We start from the raw sequence: 19,017 nt of genomic DNA on the forward strand, positions 1-19,017 counted from the left end.
AGGTGCACATTCTAAGTGGTTCTCCTGGGCACTGAACCTGCCTGAGTTTACAGCAATACATTTCTCAAGGACTCCCATATGGACAGCTGGTGTGGGGTCGATGGGGCAGCCCCCCCTCCAAAGTGAAAAACACGCTAACTGCACGGGTACGGTCGGGACAGTGCAATTCAAAGGAGTGAATGGTGCTGTCACTGGCAGGAAATTGGTAGATATAAGCTTTCAAGGACACATTCCATGTATGTGATTTGACCCGCCCCTGGTTATGTGTTAAAAAAACTGCATTTTGCATAAGAACTAGCAATATGACAGTGGTCTGTAGTTGAGGTCGCTGTTTGACAGTGTTCTGTAGTTGAGGTCACTGTTTGACAGTGTTCTGTAGTTGTGCTCACTGTATGAGAGTGTTCTGTAGTTGAGGTCACTGTATGACAGTGTTCTATAGTTGAGGTCACTGTTTGACAGTATTCTCTAGTTCAGCTCACTGTTTGAGCTGAACTGTAGTTGTGCTCACTGTATTGGCATATATGCTCACTTGCTGTAGCTGAACCTTCTCATCAGCTGTGAAAAAAGCTGATGGAACAGCACAGAACTTCTCTGCCTTCAGGAGGGTGTCTTCTCATGGCACGTCACGTTACATTACATTACATTATTGGCATTTGGCAGACGCTCTTATCCAGAGCGACGTACAGTGGATTAGACTCAGCAGGAGACAATCCTCCCCTGGAGCAATGCAGGGTTAAGGGCCTTGCTCAAGGGCCCAACGGCTGTGCGGCACTTTCTGTGGCCACACCGGGATTAGAACCACCAACCTTGCATCTCCTAGTCATTTACCTTAACCACTACACTACAGGCCGTAGCTGTAACTGCTATTACATTACTGTAATGAGTATTGGCAAGATTGCAGCTAAAACTTTTAGTGTGTTAGCAGCTTCTTCATTGAAACCTATTTAACCTCACAGCAATCAGGCAGAATACATTTTAATAACACCCGAGACCAAGAGGTCAATCCTAATTAATACCTGAGCAAGCTTAAGCCTTGAGTAGTAGGAGGTGAGTGCGTAATCTCTTTCCTCTCACTCTAGCCTTTTGTGAAGGCACAATAAACCTGATTTTATTTGAGTCTGTCAAGCGCTGTGTGCAATTGCAGTCTGCCTTAGAAAAAGCTTGTTTGTGTATTATCAGCTTCGTGTAAGAAAGTGCACCCTACAAAAGCTCCTGCGTCTTCCCGTGGCACTGCTAGTTCTGTTGGCCGCTCGCCCAGATAAAATAATAAGAAATATTTTTGGTCTTGTAATCCCTGATCCCTCGAGAAATGTTTTCCTCCCCGTGTAATGGCTTAACGTGGTAAATGTGCAGCCAAGGTTAATCCTACCGCTAACTTGGGCTGTTTGACGACTGGGTTGCTTCAGGTGCCGTCACACCCCTGCAGGATGGAGTCTTACTGCAGTCTCCAAATCAAACATTGCCCTTTTCCCTGGCAATTTCAGCATCCTTACTGCAACTGTGTGTCCAATAATTATTCATTTCAAATCTGGGTTTTCAACAGGGGGTCGGTGGAGGTACTGTGGGCGGTCTGCAGTTGCTCTCTGAACCCCCCCCCCCCCCCCCCCATGATCTTTATGAAACCTTTTTCTTAATACAACCCTTTAACTTTTACCATGGGGGTTTCTGGAATGGCTTCAACCCTGGGAGGGGGTCCCTGGATCAAAACCGGTTGAAAGCCCCTGATTTAAAAGCCAAGTATATGCATAATTGTATGCCACACATTACAGTTAAAATGGACTAAGACTGCAGAATTGAAATGTTACCTGAGTCACAAGTTCAAATACTTGTGCTAGTTCAATTTAAGAGCATTTACTGTAGGTTCCTCTCTCTACTCAACTTTTTAACCCCTGTGTTCATGCAGTGTTGCAGTCTGCCACTGGGTGGTGGTATTTAGACACTGTGGAATGTTTCAATAAAAAAGGCAGTTTTTTTCAGTGAACACTCCATCAGCAGCGAATGGGCGATAATGATGCAGAGGCCAGACTGGTCTATGCCTCGTTGAACAGTACTTTAACTGAAACTGGATCCCTCAATTTACAACATTTCTCAAAATATAGCCGCAATATTCAGTGCAGGTCGAATGGAATTTCAGGGCAAAGTTTAGGGTGCCTCTGTCAGTGTCTTTAGTCAAGCGTTACAGTGCCTTGGCAGTCTTGGTTTATATCTGCCATTATAATTTTTCACTTGTGTTTCCTAAACTGGGTTATGCAACAGCCTCAGTTTGGGTACTGTATTGTAGAAATAAATAAATAAATAAATAAATAAATAAATAAATAAATACAAGGAAATAAGCCAGGTCCGGACGGCCTTCCCCTTTTAGTTTGTAGCAAGCCGAGCTGCTAACTCCACTGACGCTGTTTAACTGCCAGTTTGACACGAAGCAGTTGCGTTTACGCCAGAGCCAAAACACACAGTCTGGAAGGTTGGTAAACAGTAGAGTTGTGGCCTGAGCGAGCGAGCGAGAGCGCAAATGATTGACAGTAGGAACGATCGCGGGAGAGAGCGCTTTCTCTCCTCTCCCTCCTGATTGCGCGAACCCTTCCCGGGGTTTACCGCACCTCTCAGAGGGCAGGCGTCGAACGGCGAGGCCCCCCTCTGTTTCAGCTTTTGTTTAGCCTCCTCCGTCAGAGCGGGGCTTATCTCAGATCCACCTGTCAGATCGCGGAACTCCGCGGAGACCGCTAACGCATTCTCTTTGTGGGAGTCGCCGCCCGGGCATCACCCACGCAGTCCCACGCCGAGCCGGACGACCTTGAACGCGCACTCCCCAAATAACGTCTTCAAAGAGCCCTCCCCGCCCGCTCTGCGCTCGGTTTTTAAAGTCGCAGCTGCGTGTGTGTGTGTGTGTGTGTGTGTGTGTGAGAGCGAGAGAGAGCTGGAGAGAGAGAGAGAGACTTTTGATTCCTCTTTATTTTGACAGCTAAAAAGGAGGCAAACAAGTGTTGTTCCCCAAACATTTCAACATAAAAATTTGGCAGACAGCCAAAAAAAAAAAAAAAAAATGAAACCCCCAAAACACAAGCAGCCCCCCGCCCTTACATAGAGAGAGAGAGAAACCTCCTTTACTGGGACATTAATTACTTCAACACAATAAGTACATTCTCAATAATAGTACTAATAAACAAACAAATACAACCATACAAAAGACAGACAAATGGTTACATTACATTAAAGGGAAAAAAGGACAAGGATACAAATGAGAAATGTGTTACTAAACTGTCAACTGAACAGAGAGAGAGAGAGAGAGAGAGAGAGAGAGAGAGGGAGAGAGAGAGAGAGAGAGAGAGAGAGAGAGAGAGCTCTTGCAGCAGCACCAGGCTTGCATTTTGTTTTATCAAGGCATAAATGTTCAGATAGTTACAAATAAGGTAGCAATCCAACCTATACATCACCCACATGAGAAGTAAATGCACTTTTCTTAATTTTACATTGACAAGATTTTCAGATTGATCCAGGATCCAGTTGAAATGTGATCTAAGCGACTTTGACTGTGGACTGATTGTAGGTGCCAGACAGGGTGGCTTGAGTATCTCAGAAACTGCTGATCTCCTGTGAATTTCACCCACAGCAGTCTCTATGGTTTGCAGAGAACGGTGTGAAAAACAAAAAACATCCAGTGAGCAGCAGTTCTGCGGGCAAAAACATGCTGTCAGAGGAGAATGGCCAGACTGGTCAAAGCTGACAGGAAGGTGACCGTAATGCAAATAAGCACACATTACAACAGTGGTATGCAGAAGAGTATCTCTGAACATGCAACGCATCAAACCTCTAAGTGGATAGGCTCCAGCAGCAGAAGACTTAATAAGTCTAAAAAATAAGTCAAATAAATACCTAATAAAGTGCTCACTGAGTGTATTTGTTATTCTTTATTTAGGTCCTCATTTATGAAATACATTATAAGGGCCCAAATATATTTCAGTTGCTGCCTGATGTCTCTTACTTGGGTAACACCAGTAGGGATGTAGCAAAAGAAATGTGACTGCTTCAGGAGAGGCGGTTCGCCCACCACATCGCTGAAGAAGCACACAGGCACGGCGAGAGCAACGATCTTGACGGAAGAAAGATGACAATCTCAGCTCTAATCGGCCCCAATTCTGCTTTAGCCTTGCCGTATGAGAGGCCGGGAAGCGCCTTGTTCAAGCGTGGTTACGCTCACCTACTGTTCCTCTCTGCTCCAAACACTACACACAGCTAACCTGGGTCCATAAATTCAACAGATTATAGGAATTTGGATAAGGTATAGCCATAGGATAAAGTATACACTCCACGCAAAATCTTGGCCATCATGCCCACTTGGAGGGACTCATCACGAGGGACGATGTCTCATCCCGATATTTTAGAAGGTTTATCCTCAGTGTTAGATCATTTGTGATAGCATTGTGGTAATGCTCTACCAGTTTTTTCAACCCTCAGTCATTATTTGTGATAGGAAGCAATGTAAGGAATTAATGCAGGTTAAGTTATGGGCACAAGGTATCCCTATTGGATCCGCCCAAGTCATTGGATAGCCTACATTGTTAGGTATGAAATGGAAGGTTTATTTGGCCGTTAACAGAGGAAAAACGCAATTTACCTTAGCGTTGTTCACCGCATGCGCAGTGTCTCAAAACTGAATGCTTTCTGTGGCTTTTCTCAGTGTGGTGCAGTGGTTAGAGCAGGCCCCTGTATTTCAGTGTGTTGCAGGTTCAAATCACAGACCGGGGCATTGCTGTCCACTTCACTGTACACTGTACACTGTTCTACAATGCTTTCGTTTCGATCACGTGCTCTGTAATTCATGGAATCGGCGCACGAGACGTTTTCAGAGGAACGCAGGCCCGAGTCCAGCGTAATTTCCCAAAAACTACTCATCTGACCCGTCAGATTGCAAACTCATTAGAAAAGTAATTAATCAAAAGTAATTAATCCTACCCACAATAGAGGAAGTAATGTGATGAAACAAAACCCGGTCGGAGCTCATTCATAATCTGCCGAGCGCTTAATATGACAATAATAATATAATAATCACCCGTAATATAACCCTGCAATACAAGAGACAATTTGGCAGTGCGTATAACCCTTTTAATTGCTCAGCCACCAGGACAAGATAACAGATTAAATTGTGTGTAATTTCGCTGCGGTGTAGCGAGTTGGGGTTTTTGAAGCTGCGTAATTGTCTTTAGTGGAAAGGTGAGGCTGTCAGGCTTCGTTTGGGCTAGGCTTTTGCCAGAGCTGCTCTTTTGCTCCCGCGTCTGTTCTGCTTTTCTCAATTAGTCCCGTAAATTAACGCGCCTGCTCGCCATTCGTCATGAAACAATACGCCCCAGCTGAAAAAAGCAACTCAAAAGTCGCTCTGGATAAAAGCGTCAGACAAATGTAAGGTAATGTAACGTTTAGCAGAAGAAGAAGAAGAAGGCTTCCGTGCAAATGTGGGCTACGCCAATTGAGGTAGGATAAGCGCTCGGATTGAAAAGCATTATAACTTTCCATACCGGTTGTCCAGAAATGGATTTTGACATCCCTGATTTCTCGCCAGATTTCCCTCTAAATGTGTTTGTTTATGGCTATGATTACAGAGAATGTTTTCCTCTGTGGGTGTTCGTTTGAGACTCGGGCTGGGTATAATACTTTATCTTCGGATGTTGTAAAATTTGAGAAGACTCCTGAGAATTGTCAAGACGGGGAGAAAATTTGATTAATACTTTAATGCAGGGGTCAAACTGCAAACTGCAAATCTGCTTGAGATATCCTTTTGGTGATTTCCGTTCAATCAGCAATTTCTGTGATTTCCGTTCAAGGTGTCGTGGAGTCTTTATCCAATCACTGACTTACATTAAGCACGCAAGCGCGGGAACACATTAAAGAAGCAGTAGACACAGCGGCCCTCCAGGATTTGACTTTGAGATCCCTGCTTTAACGTATGCCCAGCTTCAAAGTGAAATTTGAATGCATTTTTCATTTGATTCATCATTTTTTAAACAATATAACATGCCACGCTTTGCATCATAGTGCTCTGTCTTTATGTGCTCTCCCGTGATTTCTTGAGCCAACACAGGAGACCAATTATCCTCCTCTGCAATCTGTTATTTTCAGGCCTGGTTTAAGTGGTTTACAGACACACTTGCGGTGTGTTTATGTTTACTGCCACCAGTTTTAACCTGGGCCCTATTTCATATACGTGGCTAAATAGGTTAGCCAAATTAGATTGTCGATGCTTCGGGATAAAGTCAGGCTGTTCAGTTGCATAAAGGGATTTCATAATTTAGACAGGCTTGTTGCTGGGACCACAGTGTCTTAAACCCAAACCTGCACACCCAGGTTTAAGGTTAAATTAAGAGAATAACATGTACGTAGCCTATGTAAACTGCATGGTTGAATCACATTCACACAGCAGAAAATGGGCTCACCTTTTGTAAGCAAGGTTCTTGTTGATGAACTAGCCATTGCTGTAAGAAGTGCATTTAGAAGATGTGTTTTAACAGACCAACGAGACATTTTAATCTTTATAATCGCCTATAGTTTAGTTATGAGGGAATCTTTTACCTTCAGCAATTAATAGAAATGTACATTGAAAAACTGAAAATATAATAATAAACTTTATTTGACCACCCGTTTCATACATAAATGCAATGTTCATTGCCGTTAAAAGATTATATCATTTGCGAGAGGGTTTTCACGTAATCACTAACAACTACATACAGTATTTCCATAGCATTCTCAAATGTCTTGTGAGGTTAACCGCTTATTTAAGTTATTGGGAATCAAATTATGATTTTATTCATGAGAAGTCTTTGATTTACTTGCTTTCTCAATAATGCCACTGCACTGAAACATTGAGTTATGTTATTCCTCATATTCCCAGTGCATGGGAATTTGATGTTTCATTGCACTGGCATTATCAGAATGAAAGAAGCCTACATCATTTCAAAGTCTTATTAAGAATTTTATTTATCTGCAAATACCAGCCAGTTCCTCTCTCATTTTGGTTGCTCAGGCTATGTTTATTTGCGAGCAAAAAACAACACGGGTAACATCACGAGAATTCAAAATACATTACTTTGTAGGAGCCCCCCAAAGTTTAAAAAAAGAGTAATAATTGTTCATCTTGCGCACCCAAGATAAAAATACTTTTTTTGTCAATTTTCACGTGGGCAGAGCCCTGCCTACCTTTGTCTATATAAGGACTATGATCCTTTTTTTTGTCATGTGATTCATCTGCCCTATATAGCAGAGCGGGTGTGCGCAGTGTCAATCATATCAAATCATAGTTAATATTTATGAAATGGCAAATTTAATTAATTTAACAGGTGATGCATCAAATTAGCCTAGATTGTTCAAGCGACATATATAAAATGGGGCCCTGATTTGTTTGCTTGTTTTCCAGCCAAAACCAGCTTCAAGTCAACTTGCCCTTTGCCATTCCTGCTGTTGTTTTGAATGGCTAGAGCAGGGGTCAGCAACCCTGGTCCTGGAGAGCCGCAGGGTGGTTGCTTAAAGGCCCGGACACACCAAACCGACGGTCGGCCACGGAGCGCCGACAAAGATCGCCTCGCACCGATACGCGTCGTTAATGTTGGCTGTGCCGAACACACCGCAACGACGGTCCGCCGACGGCCGAGTTGCACGTACTTTCTGCGCCTGCGTGAGAGGTAATAACTCTCCACACCAGCAGGTGGCGGTAGTCTGTATTTGTCTTTCAAAAAATGGAAACCGGAAGACCGGGGAATGCGTTTGCATTGCGTTGGACCTAGAAGCAGCCATTGTCTCGCTCACAACAAACAGTTTGCAGCAATTTCCTTGTTCTCTCGCTATTTAGTAATACTAATAGAAAATGATGTCTGGTAGTGATAGTAACTTTGGAATGGCTTGCTTTCGTTGCTTCCGTTTCTCTTCTCGTGCACTGATTCGCTAGCTGGACAGCCAATCAGAGAGCTCTCTCTCATCGACGGCTCCGGGGGCTCCGACGCCGATTCAACATCCAAAACACGCCGACGGAGTGTCGGCGTGCGGGACACACCGGAAAGACTCGGCCGACAGGGCACCACCGACGTCCGATGGCCGACCGTCGGTTTGGTGTGTCCGGGCCTTAATACCAGCAACCGATTCAGACCCAAGAAACCAGGTGAGGCAAGTTAATTGTGTGATCGATTGCATTAATTGATCAATTAAGTGCAGAGTAACAATGAAAGCCAGCGTACCCTGCGGCTCTCCAGGACCAGGGTTGCCAACCCCTGCACTAGTTAGTTCTACCCTCTAGCTCAGGGGTCGGCAACCCTGGTCCTGGAGAGCCACGGGGTGTGCTAGCTTTTGTTGTTACTCAGCACTTAATTGATCAATTAAAGCAGTCGATTACTCAGTTAACTGGCCTCACCTGGTTTCTTGGGTATCAGGGTAATCAGTTGCTGGTATTAAGGCGAAAACAAAAACCAGCACACCCTGCGGCTCTCCAGGACCAGGGTTGCCGACCCCTGGGCTAGAGATACAGTGGACTCCAGAATTATTGCCACCCTTGATAAATATGCAAAAAAGCTGCTGTAAACTAAAGAATAATACAGTTATTGACGTAAACTTTATTTTCCAACATACATAGTTGCATGCAAGTTGTATGCTTTATTAATGATTCAACGCAATCAACCAAAGTCTTACATTTTTCAAATAAAAGAAATATTTCTATTGACAGCCATGAGTCTTTTCCTGTAATTTGTGATAAGGTTAGAGAACACATTTGGAGAGATTTTTGACAATTCCTCCATGCAGAAGTTTTCAGAATCATTGATATCCTTGGGATACCCCCCTCAGTTCAGACCACAGGTTTCTCATGGGATTTAAGTCTGGAGACTGAGACGGCCATTGCAGAACATGGTTGTTGTTTTTACTTCACCATTTCTGTGTGGATTTTTATATATGCTTGGAGTCATTGTCCTGCTGGACAATCTATCTACAACCAAGTCTCTGCTTCTTAGCAGAGGCAACCCGATTTTCTGCCAGCGTTCCCTATTACTTTGTTGAATTCATTGTGCCATTGATCTTAAATAGTGCCCCTAGACCACTGGCAGCAAAACATCTCCAAAACATCAATGACCCACCTCCATGTTTGACGGTAGGTATGAGGTGCTTCTCCTTGTAAGCATTCCATTTTGCCGCCAAAAATATAGATGGTGTGTATGGCCAGAATGGCTCATCTGACCTTAGCACTCTCTTCCAGTCATGTTGTGCTGTGACTCCAAGACACAACAAATCTCTGCAATTCTTAAACTGTGAACCTTGGGTTACTTATGGCCTCCCTCACCATCTTCCTTGCCGTCCGTGAGGATAATATGCACTTGCATCCTCTTTCTGGCAAATTTGCAACCATTCCATATGTTTTACGCTTTTTTATTATTGCATTTACATTTACATTTACATTTTAGTCATTTGGCAGACGCTTTTAATCCAAAGCGACTTACAAGTGCATAGGTTCTACCATAAGTCAGAGCATCACATCCAGAAACTAGCAAAATACACAGGAAATGCTGTTCTAAACATAGTTGTCATCAGAAGTAGTTTTTTTTTTTTTTTTTTTGGGGGGGGGTTAGACAAGGATAGGGATATCAGAAAGGAGGGGCAGGGGAAATCAGGAGGGAGGACTAAGGTAGAGGTATTGCCATAGGTATTGCCATTACAGTAATAAGTGGTATGTTTATGTATTTCTTTCTACCCATTAACCCGATTTGTGATGGTTACTTACCATCTGTGTCTTCTGAATTGACAGTTCTTTGGCTTTTCCCTTGCTGATGGTTGACAAAGGGATTTAGCATGCTTGTTACTTCATTTTTTATACTCTAGTGAAAAGTAATGGAATGACACCCTACTTTCCTTTAGGCTGAGATTAACTAAATTAATGTCAAATTGTATTGCCAATTTCACTTTGTTTGATTTTTATCTACAATACTTTTTAGGGCTGCCAATAATTTAGGCGCCCGTGGTTTTCAGAAAAAAGTAAATGCAATGAGGTAAATGCAATGAAATAATAGTATATTGTTTTCCCGTATGTTTGAACATAAAATATAGATCATTATCCATGTTGTTTTTTATATGCAGCCTTTTTTCTACATTTTTATTGAGAGTGCCAATAATTCTGAAGCCCACTGTATGCCCTATGCTTTCTGGTTTTTTGGAAAGTTGATGCGACGTACATCCTTCTTCTTGCTGAATGTTTGTGTTTTGTGTGGGTTTTGTGAATCAGCGCAGACGCCTCTCGGTGCGAAACTAAATTGAACGTTACCAGCCCTAGCATTTTCAGAATTTCATAATGACTGTTATTGAAGCAAACATGCCTTTCATCAGCAGGTGGTAGCCTAAAATTAAACTTAACGTCTTTTAGCACCAAGGCTTCATGTGACGTCACTTTGTCAAACCGCAGGTTTTGTCGAAATGAGACCACCGGGGCTTGTGGTCTAATAAACTTGCTTTGTGACAGTGTCTTTCAAAATAGCACTATACAATACAATTCTATATGGTTAGGCTGCACTTTGCCTCAGATGCAATTATTTTCAGTGCTGCATGTATTCCGCACATCTAGCTTGAATCTCTTCACATTTCTCTGAATTGAACATTTTCCTGTACAAATTGTACTGCCTTTGATAGATTTTGAGCAAGGCCCTTAACCCTGCATTGCTCCTGGGGAGGATGGTCTCCTGCTTAGTCTAATCAACTGTACATCGCTCTGGATAAGAGCATCTGCCATATGCCATTAATTAAGGTATGAATTTGAGTAACAGACTGATTGTACACTTACAACAATTAAACATAATTTATAATTGTTCATTTCTCCTCAATTTTTGAATAAAAATTCTATTACGGTAATTTTCATACATTTTATTTCTTTAGGTAAATTGAAATAATATTTTTAAATGTGTTAAATATATGTCTAGAAATTCAGTAACTGGTTGTCAAAAGCATTCTGGTAATGAAATCCCATCAGCAAGTTCAAACAGAGAGGTTTTGCTATACCTTGTACTTGCCAGTTTAAAAACATTTTTACAGGGAAGTTTTTTGCTGCATTACCAAATTTTTCAGAAAAAAAAGGTCTGTATGTGTCTGTATGATGATTGTTAGTCCTTAACTAAACGTTTGTGTGAGTCTTCCTAGATTATTCCTAGTTCTAAAGTTTTGCATGTTTGTATGTCTGTGTGATTATTCCTGCCTCTGAAGTTGCATGTCTGTGGCTGTGTTGGAAACTGCACACAGTGTATGTCCCATACTACTTCAAAGAAATTCAGTCTGAAATTGCTAGTGTGCGGTTTTGCACACAGCCGGTGTGTCTTCATGATGATCCCTAATGTGTAGCCCTCAAGGCATTATGGGCAGTGTAGTCCAATGGTGGAGATCAGAGCTCATAACTCAAAAGTAACAGCTTGGGCTCCCAGCTGAGGCACTGCCTCAGCGCCTTTGAACCAGGTGCTTCAAACCAAACCGCTACAGTAAAAACACACAGCTCCATAAACGGATTGCATGTAAAATGTGATCTGCGATTCACTCTAGATTGGAGCATCTGCTAAATGGCAAAAATGTAATTAAAGGCGTGACTGTAGTTGTGAGGGCCTTTAATACTCAGCTGTAATGGTTTTAGATGTGACTCCGCATAGTGATCTATAATACTCAGCTCTAATGGTTTTAAATGTGTGTGTTGTCTATAATACGCAGCGCTAATGGTTTTAAATGTGTGTGATGATGTATAATACTCAGCCCTAATGGTTTTGTGTGTGTGTGTGTGTGTGTGTGTGTGTGTGGGTGAGTTGGTGTGTTCATTCATAATACTCAGCTGTAATTGTGTATGTTTGTGTGTTGTCATGATGTATAATGCTGAGTTCAAATGGTGTACATTTGTGTTTGCTCTTGTTGTCGCGATCTGTAATACTTTGCTCTGATTGGTCAACGTGTGTGTGTTTCGTTGCAACGATCTGTAATACTTTGCTCAGATTGGTGAATATTTGTGCGTGACGTTGCGGTGATCTGTAACACTTGGGCGTGATTGGTGAATATTTGTGCGTGACGTTGCGATGATCTGTAATACTTCGCTCTGATTGGTGAATGTCTGTGTCATTCGGTGAGGGGATCCCCTATTTCAGGCTGCTTTTGAAGTCCACTGCTTTACGCAGAGCACAGAGATTTATACCCTGTACAAACTGCAACTGCTAACTTTATGAAACTTAATTAAAGTGTTCATTAACAATGCCCATTTTCCATCTTTATTATTTCAGTCATAATAACTGTGGCGGCTATCGCTTTCAAGAGCGCGATTAGCGGGGCTGGCACAATCGCTACAGCTAATATCTTATTAATGCCGTGGCAGAGTTAAAATGTATAATTTATTTCATGTAGTTTTAATTCGGCACAGTTAAAACTTATCTTTCCCCTAAGTGCCTATAAATCCTGTGGAATTAAAGCGAGCCGCGGGCAGCGCCCGGACGCGGCGCCGCTAACAATGGGAGGGACCCGCAACCGTGTTCCGCATTTCAATTACCGCTTTACGTGCTCTCTTCCAGGATCATAAATTCTCCCGGTTACATTTTTTATTTATTTTTAGCATAGATACGGTGTCCTCATTACACTTACGTTTGGGAAGTCATTCCCCCGGCAGTTTTTTTTGTTCTTTTTTTTTTTTTTTTCAACCGAAGCTGTCGGTGCCCCCTCGTGGTGATTAAGAGGACGGCAGGGTCATCGCCTCTTGAGTGACGTGGCTCCCGTACTGAGAAGCCCATGGAGTCCGTGTGGTATGTGAGGACGTGGAGAATGTGTTGTGTTTCTGTTCCCGTCTTTTGTTCATTTAAGGCCAAATCCAATTTGTTTGCACAGTCCGAGGTCTAATGTACTTTTTTGCCAAGCAAAGTAGACGCAAACACTCAGCGAACAATTTATTAGGTAGACCTGTACACCAGCTTGTCAATGCAAATATTTTGTCAGCCAATCATGTGGCAGCAACTAAATGCATAAAAGCGGGCAGATGTGGTCAGCTGTTCAGACCAAATGTCAGAATAGTGAAGAAATGTAGCGTAGTGGTTAAGGTACATGACTGGGACCGGCAAGGTTGGCGGTTCGATCCCCGGTGTAGCCACAATAAGATCCACATAGCTGTTGGGCCCTTGAGCAAGGCCCTTAACCCCGCATTACTCCAGGGGAGGATTGTCTCCTGCTAAGTCTAAATCAACTGTAAGCCAAAATGACATGTTGCATAATCTAAGTGACTTGGACCACGAAATGATTGTTGGTGCCAGTCAGGATGGTTTGAATATCTCAGAAACTGTTGCACAACAGTCTCTAGAGTTTGCCTGGTGCAGTTCAGCCAACTAAGAGGACCAGAAGGCCGGGTCTGCACTTTTTCAAAGGTTCCAATACATCAGACAAGCTCAGTAAAGCATAGAGAGGTATTTGAACAAAAAACAATGACATATTTTGAAGAGACCATAGAGACTTTGTTGACACTATGTTTAACCTGCTTCAGAATAGCCATCTGATGGGGACATGGGGCAGGCTGTAGCCAAGTGACTACGGTACATGCCATCCAAGGCACCAATCAGTTCATCAGCAGCAGTTCAGGGACACTTTGGCACTTCCAGGGTCATTGCCAGACGAGCGCTCTTACCGCCTGAGCCAGTGTCACCCCCGCTAAATATCGTGACTGTAATAGAAACTGGATCAGAACCAGTTGCTCGCAGATCCTCATGAATGTCGGATTTCAGCCATTCCGCCTGTGCAATCTTCCCGTCACACGACTGGAACGGAGTGTTCATTGCAAGAACATCAAGTACATTTTTTATGCACTTCCAGGACGTGATCATGTCACATCATGTCTTCTTTGAGACCGACGCTTTCAACTGGCGCGGTGTCTCGATTCGCATCGTGCATTTAGACGTCATTCAAACGTTTATACACAAGCATCGCGTCTATCAGTCATTCATTCACTCCGTGTAATTGAATCAGTGGGAATTTGCAGCGCTTTGTGCAAGGCGGTTGCCAAACCGGCACTTGACTGCAGTCCTCTCTTGTGTACCCAGCTCCTGTATCCAGACTGTGAGAACAGCTCAGAGCACGTCTGTGCTGTGCTGTTCCGAGCCTCGCGTGACGCATTCCTTTCTATTATTTTACCGGCGTCTGGACACGACGGGCGCTGCTTTGAGTGACGCGTGACAGGTGGGCCCGACCTCGCTGAATCGGGGAGGCGTGAATGGGCGGAACTCGCCGGAGGCGACGGCGTGATTCACCGCCATTTCGGTTAACGGGCGGCCGTTGTGCTGATGATGATGATGATGATGGAGAGCAGAGAGGGGGCCCAGCTCTGAAAGGGGGTCGGGACAGGAAGCCGAGCGGGGCGGGGCCCCATAAATCTCTGCCTGCTCTTCTGACCGCTGGGCATCGTGGGAAGGTGGAAAGACTCCCCGCCCCTCCGCCCGCCCCACACCCGTCTCCTAAGGCTCTTATCTGTGGCGTCGCCATGGGAAAATCTGACCGCCAAACAGCTGTCTAAATATTTGCCCGTCTGGCAACAATCAGGAAAAAGCACACACTTTTCATGAGAGCTAAAGTACACAGGGATACAGGACGCGGGTCTCCAGATGTCCCAGGGCCGCCAGCGGAGCTGCGTTTATCTCCTGCTCCAGATGTTACCGCCGCTGACGGCCCTCCGACCCCGCGGGTGGGCGAGGAGCTCTGGAGCCCCAGCGCCCCGCTGCTCCCAATGCTGCGTGGTGCCGTATCGCCCACCTGCCCGCCTGCTGGTGGCACCAGATTCTCCTTTACCAGTGTCTGTTCAACAGCAAAGATGTTTTACTTAGCTGATGCTTTTATCCAAAGCACCTTACAATTGATTTGACTGGGCGGGGATAGTCCCACCTGGAGCAATGTGTGGTTGAGGGCCTTGCTCAAAGGCCTAACAGCTGTGTGGATCTTATTGTGGCTACACTAGGGTTTGAACCGCCAACCTTCCGGTGCCAGTCAAGCACCTTAGCCACTAGGCTGCCCCATTACAGAATATTACTGATGTGATATGGGCGTCCTGTATCTGATGTGACAGAGGGTACTATAGAACTGTGAGCAAGGTAGGGTATAGAACTGTGAGCAAGGTAGGGTATAGAACTGTGAGCTGGGTTGGTAATGTAGAACTGTGAGCTGGGTTGGTAATGTAGAACTGTGAGCAGGTTTGGTAATGTAGAACTATGAGCAGGTTTGGTAATGTAGAACTGTAGGCAGGTTTGTTTATATAGAACTGTGAGCAGGTTTGGTAATGTAGAACTGTGAGCAGGTTTGGTAATGTAGAACTATGAGCAGGTTTGGTAATGTAGAACTGTGAGCAGGTTTGGTAATGTAGAACTATGAGCAGGTTTGGTAATGTAGAACTGTGAGCAGGTTTGGTAATGTAGAACTATGAGCAGGTTTGGTAATGTAGAACTGTGAGCAGGTTTGGTAATGTAGAACTATGAGCAGGTTTGGTAATGTAGAACTATGAGCAGGTATGGTAATGTAGAACTGTGAGCAGGTTTGGTAATGGAGAACTGTGAGCAGGTTTGGTAATGTAGAACTATGTGCAGGTTTGGTAATGTAGAACTATGTGCAGGTTTGGTAATGTAGAACTGTGTGCAGGTTTGGTAATGTAGAACTGTGTGCAGGTTTGGTAATGTAGAACTATGTGCAGGTTTGGTAATGTAGAACTATGTGCAGGTTTGGTAATGTAGAACTGTGTGCAGGTTTGGTAATGTAGAACTGTGTGCAGGTTTGGTAATGTAGAACTGTGAGCAGGTTTGGTAATGTAGAACTGTGTGCAGGTTTGGTAATGTAGAACTGTGTGCAGGTTTAGTAATGTAGAACTGTGAGCAGGTTTGGTAATGTAGAACTGTGAGCAGGTTTGGTAATGTAGAACTATGAGCAGGTTTGGTAATGTAGAACTATGAGCAGGTTTGGTAATGTAGAACTGTAGGCAGGTTTGTTTATATAGAACTGTGAGCAGGTTTGGTAATGTAGAACTATGAGCAGGTTTGGTAATGTAGAACTGTGAGCAGGTTTGGTAATGTAGAACTATGAGCAGGTTTGGTAATGTAGAACTGTGAGCAGGTTTGGTAATGGAGAACTGTGAGCAGGTTTGGTAATGTAGAACTATGTGCAGGTTTGGTAATGTAGAACTATGTGCAGGTTTGGTAATGTAGAACTGTGTGCAGGTTTGGTAATGTAGAACTGTGTGCAGGTTTGGTAATGTAGAACTGTGAGCAGGTTTGGTAATGTAGAACTGTGTGCAGGTTTGGTAATGTAGAACTGTGTGCAGGTTTGGTAATGTAGAACTGTGAGCAGGTTTGGTAATGTAGAACTGTGAGCAGGTTTAGTAATGTAGAACTGTGAGCAGGTTTGGTAATGTAGAACTGTGTGCAGGTTTGGTAATGTAGAACTGTGAGCAGGTTTGGTAATGTAGAACTGTGAGCAGGTTTGGTAATGTAGAACTATGAGCAGGGCTGGTAATGTAGAACTGTGAGCAGGTTTGGTAATGTAGAACTGTGAGCAGGTTTGGTAATGGAGAACTGTGAGCAGGTTTGGTAATGTAGAACTATGTGCAGGTTTGGTAATGTAGAACTATGTGCAGGTTTGGTAATGTAGAACTGTGTGCAGGTTTGGTAATGTAGAACTGTGTGCAGGTTTGGTAATGTAGAACTGTGAGCAGGTTTGGTAATGTAGAACTGTGTGCAGGTTTGGTAATGTAGAACTGTGAGCAGGTTTGGTAATGTAGAACTGTGAGCAGGTTTGGTAATGTAGAACTGTGAGCCGGTTTGGTAATGTAGAACTGTGAGCAGGTTTGGTAATGTAGAACGGTGAGCAGGTTTGGTAATGTAGAACTATGAGCAGGTTTGGTAATGTAGAACTATGGGCAGGTTTGGTAATGTAGAACTATGAGCAGGTTTGGTAGTGTAGAACTGTGAGCAGGTTTGGTAATGTAGAACTTTGTGCAGGTTTGGTAATGTAGAACTGTGAGCAGGTTTGGTAATGTAGAACTGTGAGCAGGTTTGGTGATGTAGAACTGTGAGCAGGTTTGGTAATGTAGAACTGTGTGCAGGTTTGGTAATGTAGAACTGTGAGCAGGTTTGGTAATGTAGAACTGTGAGCAGGTTTGGTAATGTAGAACTGTGAGCAGGTTTGGTAATGTAGAACTCTGAGCAGGTTTGGTAATGTAGAACTGTGAGCAGGTTTAGTAATGTAGAACTGTGAGCAGGTTTGGTAATGTAGAACTGTGTGCAGGTTTGGTAATGTAGAACTGTGAGCAGGTTTGGTAATGTAGAACTGTGAGCAGGTTTGGTAATGTAGAACTATGAGCAGGGCTGGTAATGTAGAACTGTGAACAGGATTGGTAAGGGGGAGTAGGTTTGTTGCTAGTGAAGTTTTTTGCAGTTTAGCTCCTGTCTGTAAGGCTTTTACCTCAGAGCCTGGCTGACACTGCTCCCGCTAAGCCGTAGTCAGCTGATTTGCAGATCCGAGCAGGAGGCTTGAGAGATCACACCTCTTTGTAATGTGGAGCGATGACGGCTCACACCTTCTGTTCTCAAATGAAAGGTGGTGTAAATCCACAGGAGTTAACCGACATCTGCAAGCTATTATTTTAACCCTAGAAACATCAGTGCTATTCTAACCTGGGTTGCATTGCCTGTGAGTGTTGGTCTAAACTGGATAACAGGGATTATTCAGTTGTGTTCCCTTCATATGGGAATGCATTGAATATAGGGTCCCAGCCACAGGGCTTGGAACACAGGACCTGTTGCATGCTAATAGGACTGGACCTGGTGATTTACCTCATCTTTTAGGGGTTTTGCTAGAGGGGACCTTTTGGGGGTTCAGTGGGGGGAGAGGGGGCCTATAGTTCTGTATCTACCCATGGTTATCTTCAGGGGGAGATTTACCAAATAGTTTGGTTCTGTTCAGATTCAGCCCATGGTTTGGTTCCATTCATATTCAGCGGTTTGCTTCCCTATACTCTCTATGCTTCTATACATCAAAGAGCATTTAAAGTTTTACAGCTACTACTGCTGCCACAGTATGGTAATAACGGCTAATTGTCCTGACAAAGTTCTCAGTACTCTGTTCCTGTCACTGTATTATCACTTTCAGTGACATAGCGCTTTTACACTTTTAAAGATAGCCCGCACATTCACCCAAAGGCACACATGCATGCCACACATTTTCTGTTGTGTCTGTTAAAACAGTACCTGTCGCTAGCTCACCTGCAGCAGTTTCTGGCAGATTCAGTGGATATGTTTTTCGAATTGATGATATATACAGTGCAATCTGTATGTATTTGGACAGTTGCTACAATTTATGTTCTTTTGTCCCCTTTAATTTGAGCACATTTACATCCATATAGCGTGGTGTGTGTAGGAATTGTATCCCTTTTTATACATGGTCCTTCCATTTTAGGGGAACCAAAATAATTGGGCGGTTGGCTTCTCAGCTGCTTCTGAATAGACAGGTGTATTCAGTCACTTCCTTAGTGCATGTATAAGAAAGCCTTCAGTATCTAGGCTTTTGATTGGCTTCGCTATTGGTGTTTGTCAACATGAGGCCCGGAGTTGTGCCAATGACTTTCAGGGAAGCCATTACGAGACTGAGAAACAGGACATCTAGCACCAGAAGTGGGAGGGGGAGCACGGGGGGTGCCGTTCAGACGTATAAGAAGCCCCGACATGAGAGTTGCGTAGATTAAAGCGATAGAATAGTGTGTGTGCCTGTGTGCCGCTCCGTGTTTGCCTGCGTGCTTCCCTCAGTGCTGCCCTAGGCAGCCGCCTACGTTGCCTACGCCAGAACCCACAAACTGGGCGGATTCCAGTGCAACCACGATGTCCGTTGGGGGAGAGAAAAAAAAACAGATTTAGTATTCGACTCAAGGGAAAACCTATCGTACGGTCTTTGGCTTTTAGTGCTGGTCTAGTTACCGAGCAACAGTAAAAGTGTTTTATTGTGTTATAGTGTTGAGCTTCCTCCCACCGG

The sequence above is a fragment of the Conger conger genome, chromosome 15 (assembly GCF_963514075.1).
Source record: "Conger conger chromosome 15, fConCon1.1, whole genome shotgun sequence".
NCBI lineage: Eukaryota > Metazoa > Chordata > Actinopteri > Anguilliformes > Congridae > Conger > Conger conger.